General features: G+C 42.6%; 1 protein-coding gene across 17 annotated transcripts in view; it reads right to left on the bottom strand.

Annotated features, from left to right (window-relative positions):
* The window catches only part of TRIP12 (thyroid hormone receptor interactor 12), a 173116-nt gene extending 157997 nt beyond the window's left edge, over positions 1-15119 (bottom strand). For 3 of the 17 annotated variants that reach the window (XM_036754348.1, XM_036754350.1, XM_036754352.1), the window contains exon 1: positions 13701-13741. The gene's annotated coding sequence lies outside the window, so the exon portion shown is untranslated. Of the gene's footprint in view, positions 1-13700; positions 13889-14990 lie in introns of those variants that run through there. The other 14 variants (XM_036754354.1, XM_036754355.1, XM_036754339.1 and 11 more) reach the window with 11 other exon arrangements.
* Positions 15120-18771: the final 3652 nt, after the last annotated feature.

Raw genomic sequence — 18771 nt, 5'->3', positions numbered from 1 at the left:
CATTCTTATTCATTCCTCTATTCAAAAACTTTCACAAATTTCCCATTACAAGCTTTATTCTAAAGGACACTTGGTATCTAAACACTCCACAATTTGGTCTCAAACATACCATCCCAATCTTTTCCTTTTCATTCTGTCACTACAGTTAGGCCAGGTTCATCACTACTTCACACATTCAGTCCCCATGATCACCAAGTCTACATTTTTGCTGTTTGCCTCAACCAGAAATGGCCTGCCCTCCAAACCACACAAACAAGTCCTACAATGGTCTCCAATTCACTACATGAAGCCTCATCTTAGTTACTTCAAACCCCAGCGCCCTTTTTATCCAGTGAAATAATAATTTCTTACTATAAATACCATTATTCATTTGGAACAAGCAGATCCTTGCCCTATTACATTTCTGGTACTATTTGATTTGTGTATGTGTACCTTCCTTCCCAGACCAACTATACTTGATCTTAGCCTCAGGAGGCCAAAAGAAGAAATTAGGCAATTATTTCAATGCCAAGAACATAGGCAGATGCTCAATAAATAAATAAACGAATGAAGGAGTTCATGATTAGAAGGCAACTTTTATAAAATGAAGAACAACCTAATTCAAAAATTCTGAAACTGAGGAATCAGCTAGAGTTGTTCTGAGTCATCTAGGAAGCTATGAGTCAATCTATAAATTGTAAACAAAAAATTACCACACAATACTACCACCATTTTTACATCTATGTAGATGTTATTATGATTAATATAAATATGCTTAGAGAAATTACTAAAAACTTTGTATATAAATATATTTTATTTTATTTTATATTATGTATATAAATATAAATATATTTGTATATATTTCAATTCGTAGCTTCTTTTGGTCATTATGCATTCCCCCCAATAAACATATTATAATAAACACAGTAATATCACGAATACTATCACGTAAGCATCTGCAAACTTTTTGATGTTAAAAATGGTCCTCATATTCAAAAAGCTGGAAACCACAGGTCTTGATCTTTAAAAAAAAAAAGTCCATAAAACAAGGTCTGGGGAAAACCAGTGTTTACCTGTACTGTATTCCAACTGATTATGAAGCACTGGGGGTAGTTGTTTTCTAAGGGCTCTTCCAACTGTCTACACCATAGCCCATTTTTCTTTAAAGTCAAAATATTACACACTGCTATTTACTGAAGTTGAGAAGAGAGCAATATTTCAACTGAACACATTTGAATTTTACATTTCCTAAGAACCTGAAAAAGCTAAAACACTACTTTCCACTGCCCTAAAAATTCTCTATGTGGTTTGTGTCTACTAATGATTACAAAATTAATTCTGAAACATCAAGTCTGTCATTAGAAGCCACCCAACCTTGGAATGCCAAGGAGCTTTAGGAAAAATTCTACAAAGATAGACAAAGGCAAAGCTCACCACTGAAATGATGGTGACATAACATTTTAGTTAATTATGCCACTAGAATTTACTTTTTTCCTTAAAATAGGTTGCCTACCAAGAAAACTGTCTGTGTAGTACTAAATATAACCATAACAATTTTTTAACTTTATTTTACTACAATAGAGAACTTCTTGTAAAGAATTTCCACCATCAATGCAGATGGAGGCCTTTCCTGCAATTTTTGAACTAAAAAAGTGGTCTAGGGGGACAGAGCCAAGATGGTGGCACAAAAACATGGACTCACTTGAGGTCTCCCCGAAATCCCTCCAAACACCTCTAAAAAATGACTCTGAATAAACAAATTCTAGAGCTACAGAACCCACAAAATGACAGAATAAAACAAGTCTCCAGGCGACCTGGATGATTCCTGGAAAGGGTCTATCGTACCATGCTGGAAGCGGAGCACAGCACACCTTGGGCCTCGCCTAAACAGACCAGGCCAGAGTAGACCGTGTGGAGCGGGCCTCAGCTGAATCACTGAGCTGCGGCAGTTTCCAGACTTCTCAACCCACATAACTTAGCCAGTCAGTCAGAAAACTGCTGGACCTGGGTGAGAGAAGTGCGCCGGGTGGCTTCCAGAGCTCCAGGCCCACAGGTTGATCAGAGCCCAAATGCAGGGATCTCTTTGCTGGTGCTGAGGCAGCACTTTCTTGCTTTACCATGCTTAGATCTGGGTTGCAGTTCTGGTTGGCCATCCTTGGGAGAGGAGAACTGCTGTTACAGAGCTTGTGGTGGATGCAGAGAGGAGTCCTGGTACTTACATGGCAGAAAGGAGTGCCTGCACTCACAGACCCAAGCACAGGCCAGGAGAGGAATATCATACCATCTCAGAATAGATGCAGCTCTGAAAACAGCAGTGCAAAACCCCTGAAGCTTGAGACATAGCACTCTCTGAAAGCAGTCATACTCTGACAAAGACCTAAAAAGTCAAGTAATTGGCTGGGAAAATGAACAGGGAGCATAAAAGGACTCAGACTATAGGATCTTTCTTTGGTGACATAGAAGATCAAAACATACACCAGAAGAAGTCAAGAAAGTCGGGGGGGGGGGGGGTGGGGGGGAGCCAAGATGTCGGCTGGAAAGCAGGGACTTGCTTAAGCTCCTCCTCAGGTCCCTCCAAACACCTACAAAAATGGCTCTGAACAAATTCTAGAGCCATAGAACCCACAAAATATCAAAGGGAAGCAAGGCTCCAGCCCAGGACTGCCTGGATGGTTGCTAAGAAGGGTCTATGGCACGGAGCTGAGAGCAGAGCGGAGCACAGCCCAGTGTAGTACGGGATCAAAGGGCTTGGAATACGAAATTCTGGAGGTCAAAGGAGTTAGGATTAAAACCAAGAATCACCTACCCAGCAAAACTGAGTATCATGCTCCAAGGCAAAATATGGACTTTCAATAAAATAGAGGACTTTCAAGCTTTCTCAGTGAAAAGACCAGAGCTGAATAGAACATTTGACTTTCAAATACAAGAATCAAGAGAAGCACGAAAAGGTAAACAAGAAAGAGAATTCATAAGGGACTTACTAAGGTTGAACTGTTTTGTTTACATTCCTACATGAAAAGATGATGAGTGTAATTCATCAGACCTCAGTATTAGGGTAGCTAAAGGGAATATACATATACACAGAGACAGAGGGCACAGGGTGAGTTGAATATGAAGGGATGATATCTAAAAAAATAAAATCAAATTAAGGGATATGAGAGGAATATATTGAGAGAGGGAGAAATGAAGAGATAGAATGGGGTAAATTATCTCACATAAAAGTGGCAAGAAAAAGCAGTTCATTGGAAGGGAAGAAGGGGCAGGTGAGGGGGACTTGGTGAATCTTGGTCTCATCAGATTTGACTTGAGGAGGGAATAACATACACACTCTATTGGGTATCTTACCCCACAGTCAAAAAGGAGGAAGGGGATAAAAAAAGGGGGACAATAGAAGGGAGGCAGATAGGGGGAGGAGATAATCAAAAGCAAACACTTTCAAAAAGGGACAGGGTCAAGGGAGAAAACTGAATAAAGGGGGATAGGATACGAGGGAGCAAAATATAGTTAGTCTTTCACAACATGAGTATTATAATGATACATGTGTGGCCTATGTTGAATTGCTTGCCTTCTTTGGGAGGGTGGGTGAGGTGGGAAGAGGGAAGAGAAAAAAAAATAAGTCAAGAAAGTCAAAGATCCTGCATCAAAAGCCTCCAAGAAAAATACGGATTGATCTCAGACCATGGAAGAGCTCAAAAAGGATTTGGAAAAGCAAGTTAGAGAAGTAGAGGAAAAATTGGGAAGAGAAATGAGTGTGATGCAAGAAAATCATGAAAGGGAGAAAGGGAGAGATAGAATAGGGTAAATTATCTCACAAAAAAGTGGCAAGAAAAAGCTGTCATAATGGAAGAGATGAGGGGGTAGGTGAAAGGGAATGAGTAAATCCTGCTCTCATCAGATTTGGCTTAAGGAGGGAATATCATACACACTCAATTCGGTATCCTACCCTACAAGAAAGTAGAGGTGAACGGGGTAAGAGGCTGGGGGAATGATAGAAGGGAAGGCAGATTGGGGAAGGAGGTAGTCAAAAGAAAACACTTTTGAAAAGCGACAGGGTCAAAGGAGAAAATTCAGGGTCAAAGGAGAAAATTGAATAAAGGGTGACAGGATAGGATGGAGAGAAATATAGTCTTTCACAACATAACTATTATGGAAGTGTTTTGCATAACGACACATGTATAACCTATACTGAATTGCTTGCCTTGTCAAGGAGGGTGGGTGGAGAGGGAAGAAGGGAGAGAACTTGGACCTCAAAGTTCTAAAAACAAATGTTAAAAAAAATTGTTTTTACATGCAACTAGGAAATAAGATATACAAGCAATGGGGTATAGAAATCTATCTCACCCTACAAGAAAGTAAGGGGAAAGAGGATGGGGGGGGGGGTGAAAGAAGAGAGGATAGAGTGGGGAAAGGGCAATCAGAATACATGCCACCTTGGGGCAGCAGGGAAAGCAGAGATGGGGAGAAAATTTGTAATCTGTGGAAATGAATGTTGAAAACTAAAAATAAATTTACAAAGAAAATAAAAAATAAAGAAAGTGGTCTAGGACGATGAGAGTTAACAGTTGGTCAGAGATGGGATATCATCATCATCAATTTATAAAAGCATTTATTCAGCTAAGTACCTGACCCATGGAAGGTGCTATATATAAATGCTTATTCCATTCCCTTTGGCTAATAATAATAGCAGCATTTATATAGTACTTTAAGCTTTGCAAAGGTCTTTACAAATGTTATCTTCATTTGATCTCTGCTGGGAGTAAAGTGCTATTATTTATTCCCATCTTACAGATGAGGGGGACAAACAACAATCTCCAAAGTGGGGTGTTAAACACCTTTGGGGGCTGTCACCTAATCCCAAAAACTATTAACTAACCAATGTGGTAATGGAAAAGTATGTTGCACCAACCCCATCGTGAACCTATTCCATCTTAACCACACCTTAACCCAACACTTCCCCACTCCAGGTCCTCCCTCCATTGTCCATACTCCCAAGCACTAACAGCTGTGCCACTGAGAAATCCCACCACCCTCCCCAGCATAACCCATAAACCTAGCATAACCACCCCCTTACTCGCAGATCAACCAGTGAGTGGCCTTATAGCAAGTACCCTTTGAAGGGGCAGCTCCCCAGGAAATAAATGACTGCTGCATAAAAGCCCCATCTTCTCCTTTTTGTATGAGTGGGACAGAAAGAATAAAGCATGTATGAGTTATAATATGCAGATGATGGTTCTTGATTACATTATCTTCGCCCACCCCCATTCCTTCGTCAAACTTCTACATTGCTGTAAAAGACACCATGATCCTTCCAGCTACCCAGGTTTAATACCTCAGGTGTCATTTTCCACTGCTCTGTGCTCCCTCACCCCCCTCCCATCTAATCATTTGCTAAATCTTGCTGTTGCTACCTCCTCATCTTTGGTACTTGTCCCCTTTTCTCACTCACAGTCACCACCCTGGTTCAGGGTCTCATCACTTCTTACCTGAACTACTGCAATAGCCTGCTAACTAGTAACCCTTCCCTGCCCCAAGTCTCTTCCCACTCCAAACCATCCCCTATCTGGCTGCCAAAATGTTTTCCTAAAATGCAGGTCGGATAGTGTCACTCTCATATACAATAAACTCAAGTGGGAGCTCCCTACTGGTTCTGCAGTTAAATATTAATCAGTTTTGCATCATTTTTAAACTTGTTTTTGTTCAAGTTTTATACATAATATGTATGTGTACATATATTTATACATAAAATCCATATAACAATACATGATTATTAGTGTTACGGCATATGTGAATAATGTTGAAAGTGGATTCTGGAGAACATAATTGATTACTCCATTTTGTTCAATAATTTGCAGATAAGTAAATAAATGCAAACTCAAAATTGTTTTCCTGAAAAGTTTGTAGATCACTAAGGGACAAGCATGCAGAAAGTCCTAAATGAGCAAATCATTCCTACAATTGATCAGACTGAGAGAATGACCTAAAGTATATAGCACAAAGTAAACTCTTTATGCAGATGTAGTTAAAAAGGTACTGACAATGCAAGTTTATATATATATATATATATCTGTGGGAGCAAAGGAGTACTTCCAAAATTCACTGTGTTTGACAAGTTGATTAAAACATAAATTCAAATTGAATAGGTCTTGGAAGACTGGTGGATTGGCACTTATGCTTACAAATAAATAAAAGCTTTCAGAATCTATGTATGGGTAATGACATCATTACATTTGCTGCAACAAGAGTATTCTTTCTAACAGGAAACAATGGGAATGAACTAAAGCCAACCTATCATTTTAACACTGCTGGAAACTCAAATTATTTAACAATAGTATCAGGGCATACTATTTAGGCCTTCATTGTAAATTTCAAATTATCCAATCAACTCAATTATCTGCAATGAGCAATGCAAGCAATTTATATAGTTTATAATACGTTATTATGTTTTGGGAGTAAATTCTGGACCCAAATATGTTCTACTAATATTTACTATTAAAATTCGTTTTCAACAGACAGCAGAGATCTTCTGGAAGGGCACTAAGGAATCAAAGCACAATCACTTTGATGTCAAAAATTTGCCAAGTACACTTCATTATAGTGGACAATTTAAAGTTATTTTATCGCTAGAACTGAGGATCGCCATAAAGTATTGATAATAGTAAGCAATCGTCTTTTAAAAACCCTTAGTCCCAAAAGCCTTTTAAAACTAGCCAAAAAAACAAACACAGCCCTGGTTATTCCAGTACTTCAAAAAACATTGAAACCCCAAGGTCCAAACTTAAAATATGTGAGTCTAGTAGATATGTTTTTATTTCTTTTATCCAGCCTAGTTGATTTAATGATGTCATAGAAATCACAACCAAGTCAGGCCCAAGTTCAGGTTTTAAAGCTCAGCAATTCTTGTCCTATGAAAACATCAAATAAGAATTGAGAGAAGTATTACGATGCAGGGTGAAAAAAGCAGAACCAGGAAAACAACATAGACAAGGCCCACAACAATGTAAAGGGAAAGAATACAAGTGAGCACTGTATAGTTACAGTGACCAACCTGGGCCCAAGAGCTAGGAAAATGTACCTTTAGAAGACACTTTAGAAGTGAGGGGACACTGAGTATGGAATACTGAACATTCTGTCATATGTGGCTGATAAACTGACTGGTTTAGCTGAACTGCTTTCCCTCCTCCCCCCTTCTTTTATCATTACCAAAAATGGTCTACTAGAGAGGGTAGGTAGAGGGATAGCTAACATTAATATAACACTTTTGAGGCTTGCAAAAAAGCACTTTGCAAACATCATTTAATCAGCACACAACAACCCAAGCACATAGGTCTCCATATTACAGATGGGGAAGGTATGACAGAACTCATAGTTGTCCAAGGTCCCATAACTATTAAGTTATGTGACGCTGTATTTGAACTTAGGTATTCCTGATTCTAAGAAGTCCAGCACTCCATCTACTATGTTATATAAAGACAAAGGGTGCCACACAAACAAAACATGAACATTTAAAAATTATTTTCAAAATAGTTAACATGTTCTATGTGAGAAAGAAACAATTCTACTGAAAATATCAAGTACTTAAATATTTGATTTATGCTTATTATTAACAGTCAGCATGTATGGAGTGCTTAAAAGTTTGCAAAGTGCTTTACATATATAGCTTCATAATAACTTTAATTGTATAACACTTTGGAAATAATGCCTAACAATATCTAGTATCTAAACTAAATATAACCATTATCAGGATACCTGCCTAACTGTCCCAGGCAGCTAACACTGAAGAGTACAGTCAACGAACCTTTATTAAGTGCTTAACTACATGGAAGGCACGGAGGATGCAAAGACAAAAAAAAAGTCTGCCTACAAGAAGCTTATATTCTAATGGGAGAAATAATATGTAACTAACTAGGTAAATAGAAGATATGGAGATTGTAGGGAGATCAAGGTAATCTTAAAGGGAAAGCCATTAGCTCCTGGAAAAGCCTCCTGCAGCGGGGAGTATTTGAACTCAGTCTTGAAGGAAGCCAGGGAACCCAAAAGGTAGAAAGGTAGAAGGTTACAGCTGACTGATGCAAAGTCACTGAAGATGAAGTGTGAGGAACTGCAAGTAGGCCACTATAGCAGGATCACAGAGGTGAGGTTAGGAGCAGAGTAGAGTAAGGCAGGAAGAATAGAAAAGGTCCAGGTTACCCTCATGAAAAGTGTTAAATAACGGATCATGGAGCTTATAAACAGGGAGAAAAGGGGAGGGAGGGAATGGTCAGACAGCAGCACCAAGTGCCCACAGCATACAAATCACTATACTATGGAAGAGTCTAAATAAACAGTAAAGAGGCTCTTGTCCTTACCTTGATAAGCAAGCCTATAATCGAAATGAGAGGAGTGTAAAAATAGATGCCAAAAAGTCCAAAAGATATATTTGATACTTGGACCTTTTTACACATGTATTTTTACATTCTCCCTATTTAAGGAAATAATATAAATTTGCAACTGTAAAGAGCTTTGGTCAAACTCTTGATTACTCTATATTAACAACAGGTTTGTTAACAGTAACCTCAAAATTAATAATTTGGCTTTGTGTATCCAGGCATACATTCATTCTACCTGGCCCCCTTCAGGGTCCACTTTAGAAAAAACACAGAATGACACACCAAATATTTCACTTGATTATTAGCAATTGACTATTTAGAAAAGCTAAGGTGGTGGCTAAATCAAAGACAGGCTAGATTAGTCAAAGTAAATTCAAAGGGGCCCTGAGAACTGGCCCTAACCTGAGCATTAACTCCACAATATTTATGTGGACTTTATGTGACTTTTATAAACCCAGGCAGGCAAAGTAGGTTCAGTTGGAAGCTAGCTCTACCAAATACCTAGAGCGCAAGTTGACATTAAACTGGTGTCTAAAAAGCAGTAAGCTTCTTTTTGGCTCTTTTCCAACTTGAGCCTAAGGTGATTCTACCTTGATTGAAAAGGAACTACTATATTAGGTCCTGTTGTTACCCCAAGTGTTGTTGTTACCCCAAAGTGTTGTTACCCCAAAAAGCACTGACCTTGTAAGTCACAGGCCCCAAGTTTGAATCCTTGCCCTGCCAGTTACTGCCTGTATGACCTTTTGCCAACCACCTAAGCTCTCTAAGCCTCATCTCTAAAATGAGGATGAATGGCCTAGATAACCTCTCAAGTTCTTTCCAACTCTAAATCTATGATCCTATGAGAGGATGGTGATAAGTTATATTTGTATAATAAAGTTTACACAGTTTTCCTCACAAAATCTCTGTAAGTGGTATATCATCACCATTTTACAGACATAAAAAAAAAACTGAAGCTCCGAGTTAACCTAAGATTTGGGGAGCTTTTTGGTCCTGAGACAGATATCCTTTGGTTCATGACTCTAGGGAATTCCTGCAGATGTCTAACTATTCTGCAGCTTCTAATCTTATATAAAACACTGCCTGGAACACTGGGAAGTTGAAAGGCTTGCCAAAGGTCCAGCCAGTATTTGTGAGAGGCTTCTGAACCTGGGTGGTTTGACTCAGGAATGGATAAAAACTGTCTCCATTCTGCCTCTCTATACTAATCTAGAATAATTAAGACAAGAAGACAGAATATAAGTGTCCTAAGGGTTGCAAAGTGCTAAGGGCATGCAGGAGGGAGAAATCATATGCAAACACACTGTAGCAATTTCTCCTTGTTGATAAACTGCTATAAACTTAAAAACTATTCATTCCTTCACTGAGTTTCCATGTGGCTCTTAAGCTCCAAATACCCAACCCACTTTGCCCCAAGTCCACTCCTAGTTGCCAAAAGCACCAACAACTATAGTATATTTTTGATTACAAAATACTGCACTCTAGATAACATTTTCTTGCAAGGAAGATCCTTGTGCTCCCTCAAAAAGTTTACAATCTAGCTGAGGAAACAAGTGAAGAACAATTGTGAGGCAAGAAGCAGATTCATAATACTACAGGTATAGATTTTATACAGTTATTTAGGAAATTCAAAATAAAGACTCCCTTGTGGTAGAATTAGGGAAGTTTTCTTGGAGGGATGAGCCTTAACCACATCTTAAATGAAGTATAGAATTTGAAGTAGTGCAGTACATTCCAGATGGGCAGTGGTGAAGAGCAGTATGAGTGAAAGCACATAGAGAGGAACAAAGAGGTCCCTATTTAAAAGGGCATGGCCTAATAAATGGGGGGTGGGGGGGTGGAGGGAAGAACAGACAGTAAAGAAATAAGAGACAGAATGCAATACATCTTGAAATATAACAAGACTTCATATTTCCCAGTTAATATAACAAGAACAAAAAGGGGGGAGGGGAGGATGGAACATTTCCTTTTACCATCTAGACTGTAAGAAAAAAAAATGTACAAAAAACAAAGAATCATTGCTAATTTGTAGCTTCTATTGATTCTTTAAGTTTTATAGTATTTTATTTCTCAAGCTATAATACTTTCAACTGTCAGATTTTTCTCCTGTTGTCTAGAAGAGCTGAGTTTGAATGTGACTTCAGACTAGCTGTGTAAACCAGGCAAGCCATTTAACCTGTTTCAGTCTGTTTCCTCAATTGTAAAATGGGTATAATAATAGCACCTCAACTTGCAGAATTGTTGTTAGGATCAAATGAAATAATATTTGTAAAGAGCTTGGCACAATTCCTTTAGAAGCATCTTAGTAATTACTTGTTTCCTTCCTTCCTCTAAAATAATAAATTCTAAATACAAAAAGTAACATTTTTAGTAGTTGGAATTCAAGTTTCTTGAAATTTTTCTTTATACTTTTATTAAATGAATATTACTGCTTTATCCTATTTAATGTATCATATGATAAATTCAGATTTCAGCTGGAACACCAATGGAAAAAGCTCTGATTAGCCCTTAGATCCTAGTTTCATTTCCACTAGAACTATTAAAAGTTTAGAGTGTAAAAGGACCTTAGAGATTGCCTAGTCCATTTTCTTCACAGATAAAACTGATACTCAGATTATGCAATTTTGCCCAAATTCAAATGGCTAATAAGCAGTTTTTATTAGAACCAGAACTGGAACCCAGGTTTTCTCATTCTTAGTCCAGTGTTTTTTCTTCATCAACTTCATCAAATCAATTCACTTCATTCTTATATTTTCTACATTTGTATACCATACATATGTATGTATGTAAATGATATCTAGATAAATGACATGTAAAGCCGCTCGTTTTTAAATGACTTTACATTTATGTGCATTTTTAAAAAATTAAAAATACAAGTAACACAATTCAGAAGAATTTCCTACTGGTTATTTTCAAATCCTCAATTTCTGACTACAAAAATCGATTATGGTGAATTTTTATAATCGTTATACTAAGGAAACATGTAACTTCTTGGTCAACGTAATATTTTTACAGATTACCTAGGTCTGATTCAGTACCTAAAAATTTACCCTCAAGTTTTTCAACTTCCAAAATTTGCTATATTTATATTACATTCATCTGTTAGAGAGGCTTGTAAGTTTAAAATATAAATGTAAATTTTCCTAAAAAGAATAAAAATGACAAAAATATTGCATACGAAGTAAATGACAACTTAGCTAAGTAGTGTAAAACACACACAACATTTTCAAACTTTTGAAAAACAGCCTATAGAATAGAAATAACAGGTTCTTAATTATACTTTAATTCTAGATAGATATGGAATCATTTAGACATCAGACATGTATAAAAACCCAACAAGCTCCAACAATATTGTATATACTAAAATGTAAACTAAATGAAATATGGGGAATCCTACAATTAAATTTACAAAGATGACATTAAATCCATAATTGTTCAATATTTCTAGTACTTCCTATGAAGGTGGTGGGTGAAGAGAATTGGAGCTTGCTGTCTACACTAAAACTCACACTCGATGGTCAGCACCGTACACGGAGCAAACTATATATAGCAAACAAACCTTAAAAAAAATCCCTCAGCATTTAATTATGTTTTAACCTATGATAGGAATCACTCCAACCAATAAAGCAACCCCTTAATGCTTCCCTCCCCCACAGTGTAAATGCGACACACACAGGCCTCAGATATAGGCCTCTTGCCTTATTCTCCCACACAACTAGGACCTTTGTTCCAAGCGCCGGTTTTTTCCCTATTCAATAGCTCTTTCAACTTTCTAAACTGCTCTTATTTAAGAATGGCGATTTTAAGCCTCAACTCTTGGAGTCTCTGAGAGATTAAATGCCCCAAAACAGGTGGGGAGAGACTGGAGAAGAATGAAAAGTTAAAACCCAGCAGCCAGGGGCCTACAAGGCTGAGGAAGCAGGGAGATTGGGTGGTTGGGCAGCCCCGGAGCCAGGCGAGGAGAGCCCGAGGCGGCTGGGGAGAGCTGGAACACACCCAGAACGTGTCCCCTGCGCCAGGCCGAGCAGGGGCCCCAGCCCCCGGCCCCCAGCCCCTCCTCCTCTTCCACAGAACGCAATTAAACTTTACCCTCCATCAGACACGAAGCTTAAACCAAACCTCCACGGCCAATGGCGTTAATCAAACCAGAAATCTCCTCACGAATTGCAAGCAACCTCTCCGGTACACTACAGTCCCCAGGAGCAACCAATTCCCTCCCCCGTCAGGAGTTGAAGCACCGGCGTCATTTAGACCAGTCTGGGGGTGGGGGCTGGGCTCTAACCCCCACTCCCCAAAATGAGCAGGAAGGGAAATTGCTTCTGCAAAGGAGAAGCTCGCTGCGTGGGTGGACCATTCGCGAGAAAATGCTTGGGGTCCGTGTCCTCGGCCACTGTCATTGAAACTCCCTCCTTTACAAACATTTCTTGAGGGAGAGGGGACCGGGAATGCGGGAAGACTGTGTTTATTTAACTCACTAGATGCCCACGTACACGTACACGTACACACACACACACGCCGGGGAAGGCCGAGGCCGTGACAAGCATTCCGAGACGAGAGCCAGCGAGTCTCGGCGGTCGGACCCTGGGTCACTTCCCCTCCCGAAGACACAACTTTTCACTTTTTCTTGAGGGGGGGGCCCGGCTCGTCCCCGCCCCCCCCGGCCCCTCCCCGGCTCTATCCCCGCACCGCGGCTCACACACCGCGGCCGGCCCAGGCTCTAGGGCCCTCGGCCTCCCTCTGCTCCTCGGCGCTCCTCCAACCCCCGGGCGCCTCCGCCGGTTCCCAGGCTTCCCTTTCCGGGCCGCCTCGGGCCTCCCAGCGATCCTTTCCCCCCCATTTCCGGGCCCCCCCGTTCCATTTCCGGGGAACCCTCTCCGTCTCCAGACCCCCCACCTGCACTTCCGGCCCCCCACTACTCACTTCCTACACCCCCCTCGAACGACTGAACCCCCATTTCGGGCTTCGCGTCCTCCACAGTCGTCTTCCACACACACACACCCCCTTTTACTGTCTCCAAAGGACCCTCATTTCCGGGGGCGGGGGGAGCTCGCTGCTCCACTCTCTCCCCCCTTCCCCCGAATCCTAAACCTCTCGAACTCATCTCTCCACAGTGCAGCTCCCCCCTACCGCGAGTCTGGCAAATTTCTCCCCGGCGCCCCCGGGCCCGTCCTCCAGCAGGCCCGAGAAAGAGCCGAACGGGGGCGATGACACAAGGCTCTTGGGGATTTTCTGCGCCCCCCGCCCCCCCCCCCACAGTCGAGGGCTTCCCCTCCCCCCCAGCCCCCCGGCTCCACCTCCCCCCTCCCGCTGCGGCGGGCCCCCCCAGCCCGGCCCCGGCAGGCGCTTCTCAGTTACCTAGTTTGGCCCCGAGTCTCCGCTCCGGACTCCGTGGCGCGGCAGTAACTTCCAGTCTCTTCCCCCACCCCCCACCCCCCCCCAGCGGCGGTGGCGGCGGCGGCGGATCCTCCGGTCCCTTCAATTATCAGCTGAGCCGCAGCACCGCGCAGAGCGTCCCCCTCCGCCTTCACCTCCCTCCCTCCCCCTCCCCGCCCCCCCACCCGTTCTAACACTCTGGCGAGGAACTACTTTATCCTCCTCGCCAGGGACATGCCCGCGGGACAGGCCCCACTGCCCGGCCCGCGGAACATCACATTACCCCCCCTACCCCCCCCGCCGCCCGACCCCCGTTTCCCCCCCGACCGCTTTCAGATCTCCCGATCCCTACGAAGGACCAGGAAGGGGAATGTGTAGGCTTCTATTGGTATCCCTCCGCCGGGGTCACCCACCCCCCCCCACCCCCACCCCCGTCTCTCTTTTGGAAGCAGGAACTAATTCCCCTTCGGGTCAGTGGGGTCCCCAAGGTATAAGCTTTGTGGATGTGGTTTGGACCAGGCCCCTCAGAGGATAAGGGAGTGCCCGGAGCACGTTAAATTGGAAGCCCTCTAGCCCTTAAGCTGGGTCCCGATTTACCAGGACTTTGGCCCTATGACCCCAGCCCAAGTCCCGCCCCTTCCTGGTTGCCGAGGCGACGACGGTGGCGTCCCAAGATGGCGTCGCTGCTGCCAGAGACTCTCTTCGAAGCCGGCGGACAAGGCCCGGCGCCGAGTAAAGATTACTACCAGCTGCAGATAACCCGGTCCCAGGCGAGTGCGAACCGCGGAACGCCCACCCGGGCCACCTTCCCGTCCCCGCTCGACCCCACCCCAGATCCGGTCCCCCGACGCGGCCCGAGTCGGCCGGAAGCTCCCTAGCCCTAGCTCCGAACAACCGCACAGACTCCCTCGGTCATATCCCAGCCTAGGCAGAGGCCCACGGGGGCCGCCTCGGCCCTGCCTCGGGCTCGCCCCGGCCTCCCTCCTCCTCACCCCCACTTGCCTTCAATCCTCGGCCCACAATAGGAAACGAGGAGAAAGCCAGAGCAGAACCAGTCCCTGAGCGTCCCGCGGGGAAGCCGAGCTGGGGGTGGCTCCGAGGCCCCGAGTCTGCGCGGGCGCCCAGAGGCCGGAGCAAGTTTTGAACTCTTCACTCGAGCGTTTACGCCTCCGGCCGCCCGGGTCAGAACTTCCGGGTTCCCCTGATGGGGGTGGGGGGTTGGGGCGGGGGGCGGTGCTGGAGAGAGAGGGTGGTGGAGGGAGCTCTACTTACCTGTCTGGAGCGCAGACCCTCTCCCGGGGCAGGCTGGGAGTGAGTTGGGCTAGAAAAATGTTTCAGCTGCTCAGCAGTGTCAGCTCCACCCATAATGACATCTGCTTCTCAACAATGTGACCGAGGATTGGACTGTCGGGGGAGTGCGGGACCCACCCCGCCGCCTCCGCCGGCGGGGTCACCCCCCCCCTTCATTGTTTATCTCGGCCCTGCCGGGGCCGGGCATATTGTGCGGAGGCATGGAGGGTGGGGGCTCCGGCCGCGGGGGCTGGAGCGCACCCCCCGCATGCCCTGCGGCGGGGCTCCCCGTGGGTGCTGGGGATGGGACGTGGACCCGGAGCCGGGGGCAGATCGGGAGTCACCCTCCCTGGGGGGAGGGGCGCCGCTGCTGGGGGCGGGGGAGGAGGAGGTAAAGCTCCGTTTATTCCATTCTTCTAAACTGTAAGAAGGGAAGCTCCCTGAGGGCAAGGCCCGGGCTTGAGGATCCTAAAGTGCGGGCCCCCTCCCCCACCCAGCGCCGGGCCCGGGGTATTGCACCCTCTAGGCACGAGTCCGTGGGGATTGAAGCGGAGAAGGGGGCCTGGGGTTTACTTAGCACGGGTTAAAATGACTAGCAGGTAAATTGGAGTGCCCTAGACGTGTTCAGAAAAGAGAAACCATAGCAACGTTTTAATTATAGAGTATCTTCCTAGAGCTCCAAGTTTGAAAATTCTAGTTTCTCTTATGCTGAATGTGTTTTTAAAACTTTTTTTTAAATTTTGTTAAAATTTGAACAAATTTGTTTGATTTGTTAAAGATTTGTAGAAACCAAAAAAATAATGGATTTCTAAACCAGACAAACATTAGTACATCAAAAAAAAAGTAACTCTTATATTCTTATTGTGCCCTCGAATACAACCCTTTCACTCTTGGTTTGGAAGAAAATCACTACTTTAAAGAAGTAATCATTTTCAGACAGGCCCAGTTTCTTGTATGTAGTAGGTGCTCAATAAATGAAAGAGGAATCCAAATATCCGAGAAGGAGTAGCCAGGCATAAATCACGTGTGGAAGAGATTAGATTTAAACTTTCCTTGATTCTTTCAAAAAGATATATTGTGTGAATTTCCCTTGTTTTTTCTCCAAGGCCTATTCCCAGCAGTTTCTAAGTATTCAAAATGAATCCCTTCAGTTTTGAGGATCCCTTCTGTTTTGTTGACATTAGGCCTTAATAAGCTGCAAACTGTCAGATGCTGAAAAGCAGAGACCCTCCTACTGTCAGCAGCATACCACCTCTGCTGTATACTGCAGTGAAATGGGTGTGCATTGGATGTTTTCTTCCCTTGTTTCTACAACAACGCAAGAGAACATAAACCTCTTGCACTCTACGTATATTTTTATCTCTACATATTGCCCCAGCTCCTAACCCAGTGCTGGGCAAAAAGTAGGCTATTAATAAATGTTCCTGAAGAGGCATGTTGCATAGTACATACAGTGCTGGACCTGGGTTCAAATTCCTCTTCTCAACATTTACTAGCTCTGTAACCTTGGGCAAGTCATTTAATCTCTCTGAGTCTCAGTTTTTTCATCAATGAATTGGAAATCATAGATTTAGGGCTGAAATGGCCCAACCGTCTCATTTAATAGTACTCAACTCACCAAGTTGATTCGAGGCTCAAATGACATTGTAAGAAGAGTTTTGCAAACCTTAAAGAGCTATGTGTCAGTTCTTTTTATGATACATCTTATCTGTCATCCAAACAATCAGAAAACTCGAATAATGAACTTTTTTCATTACACTTTTGTGAATGAGAAAAATTATAAACATCCCAATATGTTATATTTTAAAATGTGACTTGTATAGCCTGTGTTCAGTATAGATTCATCTTAATCTTTTACACCTTTTTCATTCATATTACAATAATTGATGTTCTTAATAACTGCTGTTAGAGTATGTGTAAATATACATAAATGTAAATATATACATATGTGACACGTATACTTGTATAGACATTCCAGATTTTCTGAGACAGTTATAGTTTAAAAGTTGATTATGACATGAGGTGATAAAGCTGACAAAAAAAAGCAATCCTTTATCAGACCAAATTTACTGATTCAGAAAATGTAGTCTATTAACTATCTGTTAACCAAACATTCACAAATAGTCAGCCTAAGTGGACATTTATTGTACCTAGTGCCATGGTTACCTGTTGAATGGTTTATTATAAGGGAGGTGGGGGGAAGGGTCTATTGCCATGGTTATGCTCGCCTTATTCCTTTTAATCAGTTAACAGATATATATTTAGCACCTAAACTGTAAGTTAGGTACTGTGGGGGATATCAGGATATATAAGGTATGGTCCCTGTCCCCAAGAAAGTTTACAGTCTAGTCTGGGAAGATAAGCTATACATGAAAATTTAACTCTTGAATTGTTATTTACAACAGTCCCTTAAAAGAAATCTTCTGAGGCAGTATCTAACTAGTTGCAAAATTAAGGGTATACACAATAATACATTAGCAATACGTTTTGGCTCCGTTCAGAAGCTACCTCCTAAAAGAACCCTTTCTTGATTCCCCACTACCACCAATTATTCATATTCTCTCCCACAAAATATGTGTGTGTGTGTATGTTGTATTTGCTCATTGTATATGTGTTGTTCCCACACCTTCCCAGCAGACTATAAGCTTCTTGAGGGGGCAGACTATTTTCATTTTTGTCTTTGTATCCCCAGCTCTTAGAAAGTATCTGTCACCCAATCATTAATAAATGTTTGTTGGATTAAATTGAGAGAAAGGAAAAATCACTTTGCTCTAAGGTAATTAAGAAAGTCATGACAAAGAAAATAGTTTCAAAGACTTTTACTGATGTACTTAGGAACCAATATTTTTTTTCCTATTGAAATCAAAACATCACTTTCATGTCATTTCTTCATCGGTAAAATCAGGCTAATAATAGCACTTACTTCCCGGGGTGGTTTCAGGGATTAAACGAGATCAGTTATGTTCAGTCCTGTATAAACTTTACATAAGCTATGTAAATGCTAGCTGTTATTTACTATTGTTCTATGACAACAGAAGTAATCTATGTTGAATACGTTCAGTGAACAGCATCCGAATCCTCATACTTGTAGCAGATGTTGTGAGACACATATCCTCACTCCCCCTCCCACTTATCAGTCAAGTCCTCATAGAAGGGCTGCTAGGTACAGCCTTGAGGATGTAGGGGGTTGTCTTTTCTAATACTGTAGCTCACAAGCTATACAAGATTCTTGTCATAATTGTTGGTATCATTTAGTTAGCCAGATTCAATTAGTTTTTAGAACGATCTAGCTACTGAGATGATATAGTGAGAACAGTTGGTACTAAACATCCCACCCAAAACCTACCAGTCATTGGGAGGGAGAGAAGGATGTATGGGGTATTCAGGAGGACTGGCCCTTCTAGTGTGAGGGTTTACCAAGCCCTTTTCAGGGCTGTTCACTCACCTTTGGCGTCTACCTAATTCACCGGACACTCATCTGTGGCTCCAGGAAGCTGTAGTGTGCACAGTGGCCACACTCCAATAACAATCTATTCCAATGGCCTTGAAGGTGCTGTGGGAGAGCTCAGAGCTTAGTCGGGCGTCGACGGCGACAGAGTCATCCACTGCCATCATCAGTCTTCTTGACCTTTGTCCTGCCACTGGACTTTTATGGATTGTAATGACTCTGGAAGAGAGAGTGAGGCTGACAACTTTGTGCAACTCAGCCTCACTTAAATCCAGTTCGTGAATAAGTCAAGACATTATCATGATGTCGTTGGTC

Source organism: Trichosurus vulpecula, chromosome 4 (genome assembly GCF_011100635.1).
Source record: "Trichosurus vulpecula isolate mTriVul1 chromosome 4, mTriVul1.pri, whole genome shotgun sequence".
Taxonomy (NCBI): Eukaryota; Metazoa; Chordata; class Mammalia; order Diprotodontia; family Phalangeridae; genus Trichosurus; species Trichosurus vulpecula.
The sequence above is the reverse complement of the archived record's forward strand: the minus strand, read 5'-3'. Positions and strand labels throughout refer to the sequence as shown.